Genomic DNA, 9,934 nt, shown 5'->3' with positions numbered 1-9,934 from the left:
TGATAAGAACTTCAAGTCTCTGAAGAAAGAAATCAAAGAAGATCTCAGAAGATGGAAAGATCTCCCATGCTCATGGATTGGCAGGATTAATGTAGTCAAAGTGGCCATTCTGCAGAAAGCAATCCTCAGATTTAATGCAATCTCCATCAAAATCCCAAATCAATTCTTCACCAAGTTAGAAAGGGCAATTTGCAAATTCATCTGGAATAACAAAACACCTAGGATAGAAAAAAACTATTCTCAACAATAAAAGAACCTCTGATGGAATCACCATGCCTGACCTCAAGCTATACTATAGAGCAATTATGATAAAAACTGCATGGTACTGGTACAATGACAGACAAGTAGATCAATGGAATAGAATGAAGATCCAGAAGTGAACCCACACACCTATGGTCACTTGATCTTTGACAAGGGAGCTAAAAACATCCAGTGGAAATAAGACAGCATTTTCAACAAATGGTGCTGGCACAACTGGCAGTTATCATGTAGAAGAATGCAAATTGATCTATTCTTATCTCCTTGTACAAAGCTCAAGTCAAAGTGGATCAAAGAACTCCACATAAAACCAGAGACACTGAAATTTATAGAGGAGAATGTAGGAAAAGCCTCGAAGATATGGGCACAGGGGAAAAATTCCTGAACAGAACAGCAATGACTTGTGCTGTAAGATTATAAGGCAAGAGACACTGTCAATAAGACAATAAGGCCACCAATAGATTGGGAAAGGATCTTTACCAATCCTAAATTTGATAGGGGACTAATATTCAATATATACAAAGAATTCAAGAAGTTGGACTCTAAGAAAATCAAATAACCATATTAAAAAATGGGGTATAGAACTAAACAAAGAATTCTCAACTGAGAAATACCGATGGGCTGAGAAGCACTTGAAAAAATGTTCACCATCCTTAATCATCAGGGAAATGCAAATCAAAACAACCCTGCGATTCCACCTCACACCAGTCAAAATGGATAAGATCAAAAATTCAGGTGACAGCAGATGCTGGTAAGGATGTGGAGAAAGAGGAACACTCCTCCATTGCTGGTGGGATTGCAACCTGGTACAACCACTCTGGAAATCAGTCTAGTGGTTCCTCAGAAAATTAAACATAGTACTACAGGAAGATCCAGCAATACCTCTCCTGGGCATATACCCAGAAGATGTTTCAACTGGTAATAAGGACACATGCTCCACTATGTTCATAGCAGCCTTATTTATAATAGCCAGAAGCTGGAAAGAACCCAGATGTCCCTCAACAGAGGAATGGATACAGAAAATGTGGTACATTTACACAATGCAGAACTACTCAGCTATTAAAAACAGTGAATTTATGAAATTCTTAGGCAAATAGATGGATCTGGAGGCTATCATTCTGAATGAGGTAACCCAATCACAAAAGAACACTCATGATATGCACTCAGTGATAAGTGGATGTTAGCCCAGAAACTTAGAATACCCAAGATATAATTTGCAAAACACATGAAACTCAAGAAGAAGGAACACCAAATTGTCGATACTTCATTCCTTCTTAGAATGGGAACAAAATACCCATGGAAGTAATTAAAGAGACAAAGTTCTGAGCAGAGCCTGAAGGAACAACCATTCAGAGACTGCCCCACTTGGGGATCCATTCCATAAACAACCACCAAACCCAGTCACTAGGCAGATGCCAACAAGAGCCTGGTGACAGGAGCCTGATATAGCTGTCTCCTTCGAGGCTCTGCCAGTGCCTGACAAATACAGAAGTGGATGCTCACAGTCATCCTTTGGACAGATCACAAAGTCCCCAATGAAGCAGCCAGAGAAATACCCAGGGAGCTGCAGGGGACTGAAGACCCATAGGAGGAACATCTATATGAATTAACCAGTAACCCCAGAGCTCCTTGGAACTATACCACCAATCAAAGAAAACACATGGTGGTACTTGTGTCTCTAGCTATATATGTAGCAGAGGATGTCCAAGTCGGTCATCAATGGGAGGAGAGGCCCTTGGTCCTGTGAAGACTCTATGCCCCAGTATAAGTTAATGGCAGGACAAGGAATGGGAGTGGGTGGGTTGGGGAGCAAGGGGTGGTGGAGATTTTCAGAGGGGAAACTAGGAAAGGGGATAACATTTGAAATGTAAATAAAGAAAATGCCAGAAGTCATGGCTTCTGCAATTGCATGCTCTTCCAGGGTCTCAGTTCCACTTGTGAGATGCCACTAAAATATGTTGCTGAAATTCTCTTCAGCCTCTCAGGCATAGTGTTGCCTTGGGATATGCTTTGTGCCTTTCCTTCAATTCCTCACATTCTAACTTCTCAGAGTGCTGGACTAGGCATGGATGTGAGACCACATCACAACATATACATGTACCTCCATGCCAGGGTATTATGGAGCTAATACCAGCTAATAAATGGTTAAAAATTCATTTCAACAATGATACAATGACTCTTTGAAGATAAAAAGTACAAGATAATTTATATGCTCTTATACTGGTTGCTTCAAATATTATAACTGAAACCATTGTTGGTACTTATAGCTCAATGCCATGAGAATTTGATAGCTTTTTCTAAAAAGTTTTGTCTTATGTTTAGAAACCAAAGCTAATCAGGTTGGAAGAATTTATTACACTGTGAACATCAGCATATGTTTCCCCCACTTGAGGTGATAAGGTCTAGGTAGACAACACACAGCATACATATGCACACACAAACATATAAGCATACCTTTATATATGTTATTGAGATCTTTGTTAATTTGTCTCTAAAGTAACTTTTAGACTCTAATCTTTTTTATCTTGAAGAAATTGAAGTAAATAACAAAATTTATAGCTTTTAAGGACACTGAGGGCAACTCATTTCAAATTAAAATAACTCTCAGACTCAAATGGAATGGAAAGAAAATCTTTGGATTGTGTATATATTGACTTTTTTTCACAAATGTATTGATGGTATCAGGAATGGACACCAGCTTTTACTTTTAGTCAGAAAACAATGACATTTAGCTTTTTTCATTATTAATCACAATGCATTTACACTTTTTCTTTTTTGAATTTCCGTGATTGATCCATAGACCTATTACCATGGCTTCTATATGGATAGCTGCTAAGAGATTCCGCTATATTACCTGACTTTTTTCTTATTACTTTGTAGACAGAATATTTAGCTTCTTGGTTAAATATAAATATGCTACTCCCAACGCTCTGTTGTTTCTTTTGGATCCTCATACACATATAATTAGTTGTTTATATTTTATGCTAATCCTTCACAGTTGATTGACAATGTCTTATGCTTCACCTGATGGGGTGTGGAGTACAGTCCATATGCTTGGGAAGTGAGCATCAAGAATAAACTAACCTGAGCTAGAGACCTGGGAGTAAGAAGTTGTGAAATCTAATATAGAAAGAAGAATTAAAGCTGTGACTAAACTTGGGATATATAGATATTTAGATATAAATCTTGTCTCCAGAAGGATTGAATGATGAGACTGACTTTCAACCTGTATCTAGTTGGGTAGGATGTAGCAGGTCTTGTGGAAGACAGCACTCTTCAATAGGAAACCACAAGAAGGTAGCAGTTTTGGGCTATTAGTGCTCAGTGCAAAGTGAAGGGCCTTAGGGTCTGTATCACACAAAATCCACTTTTGTTTTTAAAGGACTATGCACCCTTTATAAATTGTGTCACTTAAATCAAAACTCTGCTGTACTTGATATACATGGCCTTCACTTTTGAATTACAACCAGCTATACTCCCAGGCTGAAGTCTGTGTTGTGGAGGTTACTACCCCCTTCCCACTCTGAGGTTATCTTTGTTTTGACAGGAAGCCGCTACTCACACACATGTGTTCACCTCCCGCTGCTATAAACCTGATGGCTGCAAGAATGTGATTGTTTTCACATGAATATGATACAGATTATTCAACGCAGTTATCTCTAGGCACTCATTCCCACAGGAACTCCAGGAAGACTAAAAGCAGGAAGAAACAGTAAAAACAGCGTGGTGATGGTGGGAACACAAACATGGTCATGGAATGAAAATATTCCTCTAAGCATCTTAAACCTAACCATTCTGGCCCATTTCTAACTCATATTTTGAGGGTTTCCCTCTTTTGTTTTGTCATCTTTGTGAATTTGCTACAATAGCCTTGATAATGATCTTTTGTCATTTAATTATCCTTTTCTAACCTATTATTCATGCTTTAACTTTGCCTATTATGGTATCTTTGATGTGACGTTTGTATTTAAATTTTTATAGGGTCAAGTTTATGAATATGCCCTTGATGGCTTGCTTCTCATATGTCGAAAGGTTTTACTGCAATTTGCTATGGTACTTTTAAAGATTCACGTAAAATATATTTGGGTTTCTGTTTTGAATTGAGGTGCTCTGGATTTATCTGGATAGAAATAATTTTTCTCTTGTTCCACCCCTCTCCCCATATGTTTGTGTGTATATGTGTGTATATGTGTATGTAGTATGCATGTGTGTATCTATGCATGTTCTGCATGTGAGTGGCTATGCACATGGACATGTATGTCAGTGCATGTTTAGGCCTGAGGCTGATGCTGGCAATCATCTCCCATTGTCCTTCCACTTTAATTACTTGAGGCAAGGTATTTTAATCAAACTTCAGGTTCATCAATAGGACTGGTCTTGCTAGCCAACCTGCTCTGAGGCACCCTGTCTCTCATTTCCAAGGCTAGAATTACATGCTAGCCACCAAGTCTATCAATATTTACAACAGTTCTAAGGGTCAAACTTCTAGTTCTCATGCTTGTTAGGGTGTGGTTCTGTCCTCTGTTTCCTCCCTTAGAATGTTCAGGCACTGATGCACACCAGGCTGGAAGAATATTGGTCCAGGCTAGAAGAGGCTTGGACCAGTGGGGTCATTAGGATCCCAGATCAGATTGTTAGTGTTTGTATGTGGGGGTGTTTGTCTGGAATTTTAATGAAACTTCTGTTAGAGAATCTTGGGGTAGACTTATATTCATATACTTTATTTGAGGTTGACAAGGGCTATATATGAACCTTGAAGAGTTGGAGGGAGTTTTCAGGGTGATTGTAAAATCATTGACTTGAGTTTAAAGGTGAGTGTTTAATTTGTGTGCAGAGACACTCCAGGAATCCCAGATTCCAGTTGGACTTGTTCTTCTCTGGGAAAGAGGAAGTTAAACTTACAACATTACTTATTTTTCTTTCTGCATTGATATGTTTTCACTATGGTACACCAATGCTTACTTTTTATACTGTTTAGAAACGAACTTGTATAATTGATTCTAATACTACAAGCTATAAATATACTACAGATAAGGATAGAGGAAGTCTTAGTATTTGGTGAGGATACTTGGCTCATAACCATATTTTTGTGAGTGGTGACAGTTGATACTAATTTCAGAAAATGATTTTTGATGCAAGAACATAAACCAAAAATGACAGCTCACAGTTCCCATCTCTAGTTTAAATGTGTTATCTTGTATCAGATATGGGGACACAACCTAGCAGCCAATTTAGAGCTGTAAGAAGAATAGAAAAGGACTTGCTCCCCCCGGGACTCCCCTCCCTTGCCTGAGAAATGCAAATGACCTTGCTTTGAGGATTGCCTGTACTATTAACCACAATTAGGTACTATATGCACTACAGGTGCTTGTTAACTGATTTCATTGTCACTATCACCCAGTATGATTTTAAAGGGCAGCAAGACACTATAATCTAAATTCTTGTTTAGAGGATCATGCTTGAAATATCAATCTCCAAATCCCGGGCACAGGAGCACAATCTTGGCAGTCATTAATACCTTGTCATGATTTGAATATTCTTGGCCCAGGGAGTGGCACTATTTGGAGATATGACCTTGTTGGAGTAGGTGTGTCACTGTGGGTGTGGGCTTTTACATCCTAGTCCTAGCTACCTGAAAGCCAGTCTTCCACTAGCAGCCTTCAGATGAAGATATAGAACTCTCAGCTCTGCCTGCATCATGCCTGCCTGGATGTTACTGTGCTCCTGCCTTGATGATAATGGTCTGAACCTCTGAACCTGTAAGCCAGCCCCAATTAAATGTTGTTTTTATAAGAGTTGCCTTGGTCATGGTGTCTGTTTGCAGCAATAAAATCCAAACTAAGACATACCTCAATGAGGCTTAGAGGTTAAGACTGAAGTTGTTTTTTAATATTCAGAGAATTGAGATATATCCATTCCAGAAAGGGGCACCAAGAGGCAGGACTAAGGGACCAAAATGATAGTGTATAGGTTCATGGGGCAATTTCTTTGTAAGATATCCTCTTCTGCTGATAGTACCTCTTAATCAGATGATCTGGGCCACATATACATCTGGGCCACTACCTGGCATCTGAGTGCATATTGCTCATATTATGCAAATCCCAGGCAGACATTCTTTCTAGAATTTGTTATGACAGGAGATTGTATATAAATGCAAAGTCGAGAGAAGCAATTTAAAGATAATTGTGAGAAAGGAAAAGTGGCCTGGGGATTTACTGAACAAAAGGATCCTCAACACAGCTGGTTCCAAGATTCAGAAGCTGGTCAGTCTTAGATCAGTATTCTAACTTTCCTCAATGCACAGAGACTGGTAAGAGCAAGAAACAGACCAAGAGTGAGGGGCAGAAAGAGTCACTTCTATGACACTTGTTTTGTGTCCCTATTGTTATGTGTCAGGCATGCTTGGGTTAAGAGATCCGTGCCGGTTACCCAGATGATTGGGACTGCAGAGTTGTTTCTATTTTGTTTCAAGGAGATAGAATTGAATAAAGTAGAAGAAAAGGAGAGACACATATGTTTATTATCCCCTCCAAATGAGGAAAGGGAGAGATAAATGAATGCGTGTAATCATTTCACAGTTGAATGAAGCAAAACCAACTCCAGAGCCTGTCTCAACAGCATCTTTTATCATCCCACATTGAAACGGTTGTTTTATTTTACATTCCCTATCCCAAAGTACTGAATACAAAGGATCTCACCTTACTAGTATTTTATCCACACTATAATCTATCTCTTCATCTTCAGATGAACACCAACCTTCTAGTATTATCTTTTAAACTTGGATAACAAGGAAAGAGCCACTTGTCTCTAATAAACTTGGGAAAAATAATGTAACACGCATACACAACCACAGAACAGAAGATGGACTTATACATATAGATCAATGATATCAAATCACATCTTTTTATGTTTGGTTCTTAAAAAAAAAAAAAGAAAAGAAGAATTTTCCTACTTTGCTAAAATGAGTCTTTATGTTTGACAATGTTATTACAACTATATTTTTTAATGATATTATAAGGAACATAAGAAAAGTCTATTTATTTAATATTCTTTAGAATTTGGTTCTTATTCTCTCAATAACCATACCTTGATTTAGTTCTCCATGAAAGTAGGAAGTTAAAAGATGATTTTATGAAGCCAAGTGAAGACTGAGAAGAAAGTGAGGGGTATACTGCAGCACCTGAAATAGACTTGCAATCTGAATGCCACTGTGTATATGATTCTAGACATTTACATTCTGAGGAGAAAATAATGAAGCGAAGGGCGAAAACATACTTTACATACATGGCATTTGGAGAGTTTTGAACAAAAGTAATGCACTTAATATTTTTCTACTGTATTAAATGAAAGACAATATTATTCTAAAATGAAGCTCAGATTTTACTTGTATATGTTATGACCAGAATTTAAGGGCAAAACACTGAATAGAGAACTCACTGGGCATTTATAATACTTCAAAAAGTCACTAAAAATATGAAGCATGATTCAATCTGTAACCTTAAATCGTATTTCAAAGAACATCCCCCTCCAGTCCTGTTTTAACATAATCTTGTAAACAATTTCAGCTACACAATTTTGACTCGCAGTTGACCAAGAGGTGGCAGAAAATTCAATTTTGAGCTGATGCGAATAAATGCAGGGCATTAAACACAGCTTTGGTATCTTTCTAGGGAGATTCAACTGATACTTTCAGATGAAACGAGAAGCTCTCCATGAGATCGCCCATCAGACTGATTTGTAAACTGCATGGTCGAGGATTAACCTGCAACTTTTACTCAAGCCAGTTCTAAAACATATTAGCTAAATAATAATAAGAATTCTGGGACTTGCAAGTTTGAATACAGCACAAGAGGATAGAAGGCCTCAGTATAACTATATGTATCTATAGTAGATAAGTGTGGCTATCATAGCATCCTGGGACTGCCTGGGATTTCTAAGGATACCCAAATCTGAGGATGCCTAAGTCCTTGGCTATAATGATACAAGTCTAACAGGCAAGGGAAAAGGAGGTGTCAGTGACTGTATGTGCATTTGACATATGGTTGTTTACTGGAGGCGTGGTTTTATTCTTAGAGTGAAGGGTTATCCTTTGTGGTTGCTTATTAGAACACATTTTTTTCCTTTCATTTTGCTGTATTTTTTTTTTTTTGATTCTCCATTTACATTGCATGACCTTTATCATTCCTTTTGCTTATTAAACTTAGGCTTTGTTTTTCCCATATCTAATTTTTTGAAGTTTAATGCTGGTTTATGATTTGAGATCTCTCTCTCTCTCTTTTTTTTTTATTTATTTTATTTTATTTTATTTTATTTATTTATTTATTTTTTGAGACGGTTTCTCTGTATAGCCCTGGCTGTCCTGGAACTCACTTTGTAGACCAGGCTGGCCTCAAACTCAGAAATCCACCTGCCTCTGCCTCCCGGGTGCTGGGCTGTTTTTCGTCATGCCTGACACTGCCTGGATAGCCAGGAACCAAAGAAAGAAAACCCAGAGATCCAGGATAGAACTAAGTACAACTGGCAAAAAAAAAAAAAGTCAATGAAACAATTTCTGCTACATTCATAGTTCAGTGATTAGCCCAATTGTCATCAGAGGGTTGTTATCCAACAATTGATGGGTGCAGACACAGAGACCTACAGCCAAACATGAGGTGAAGCCAGGGGAACCCAGTAGAATAGAGGGAGGAAGTATTTACTGTAGAAGTCAAGGAATAGAGGACACTATGAGAATGCCAGTCACAGAATCAACTAAGCAGGGCTCATAGGAAGTGTCATTAGAGAAGTGTCAAACATGGACCCTGTATGGGTCAGAGCTAGGTCTTCTGCATATATCTTATAGTTGTGCAGCTTGGTGTTCTTGTTGGACTCCCAACAGTGGGAGTGGGCAGGGTTGTTTCTGAGTCTTTTACCTATCCTTAGGACCCTTTTGCTCCTACTGGGTTGCCTTGTTTAGTTTTGATATGAGGTGAGGGTTTATTGCTAGTTTTATTCTAACTTGCTAGGCCAAGTTCAGTTGATATCCCTTGTCAACCCTGGGAAGATTGTTCTCTCTCTCTCTCTCTCTCTCTCTCTCTCTCTCTCTCTCTCTCTCTCCCTCCCTCTCTCTCTCTCAAGGAAAATGGAGGAGGAATGGAGGAGGGGGTGAGGGAAGGAGAGGAAGGGGACTAGGATAAGTAGAGTGAGGGGAAACTGTGGTTAGGGTATAATATATGGTAGAAGAATCAAAGAATAATGAAGGTGTTTATTACTATAGTTTCCTTTCTGAGCCCTGTTCTTTTACAATCCATTTATCTTGCAAGATTCTATGATTCTGGCTTCTCTCTAGATGTATTCATTGTTGAAGAATGTATCATTTAGTTTTACATGTCTGTGTACCACTCAACTATCCATATTCATTCTCCTATGATCAAAGGAGAGACTAGTTCAAATTTGTCTTAAATTTGTCAAGGCGTGCTATGTGACCTAGTGTGTTCCCTTTTGGAGGATGCACTATGTGTCTTTGAGAAGGATATATATTCTGCTGCCAAGGAGTCAGATATTCTGATTATAGTGTCAGACCCTTTCAGTGTGTATTTGTTCCCTCATTGAGTTTGCTATTTTCCTATTTGTATGAAGTATCTACTTTTGGATGTGGCTATGGAACATCTCTGTGTGTGTGTGTGTGTGTGTGTGTGTG

This window comes from Mus caroli, chromosome 6, assembly GCF_900094665.2.
Source record: "Mus caroli chromosome 6, CAROLI_EIJ_v1.1, whole genome shotgun sequence".
NCBI lineage: Eukaryota > Metazoa > Chordata > Mammalia > Rodentia > Muridae > Mus > Mus caroli.
Note: the sequence above shows the minus strand (reverse complement) of the source record.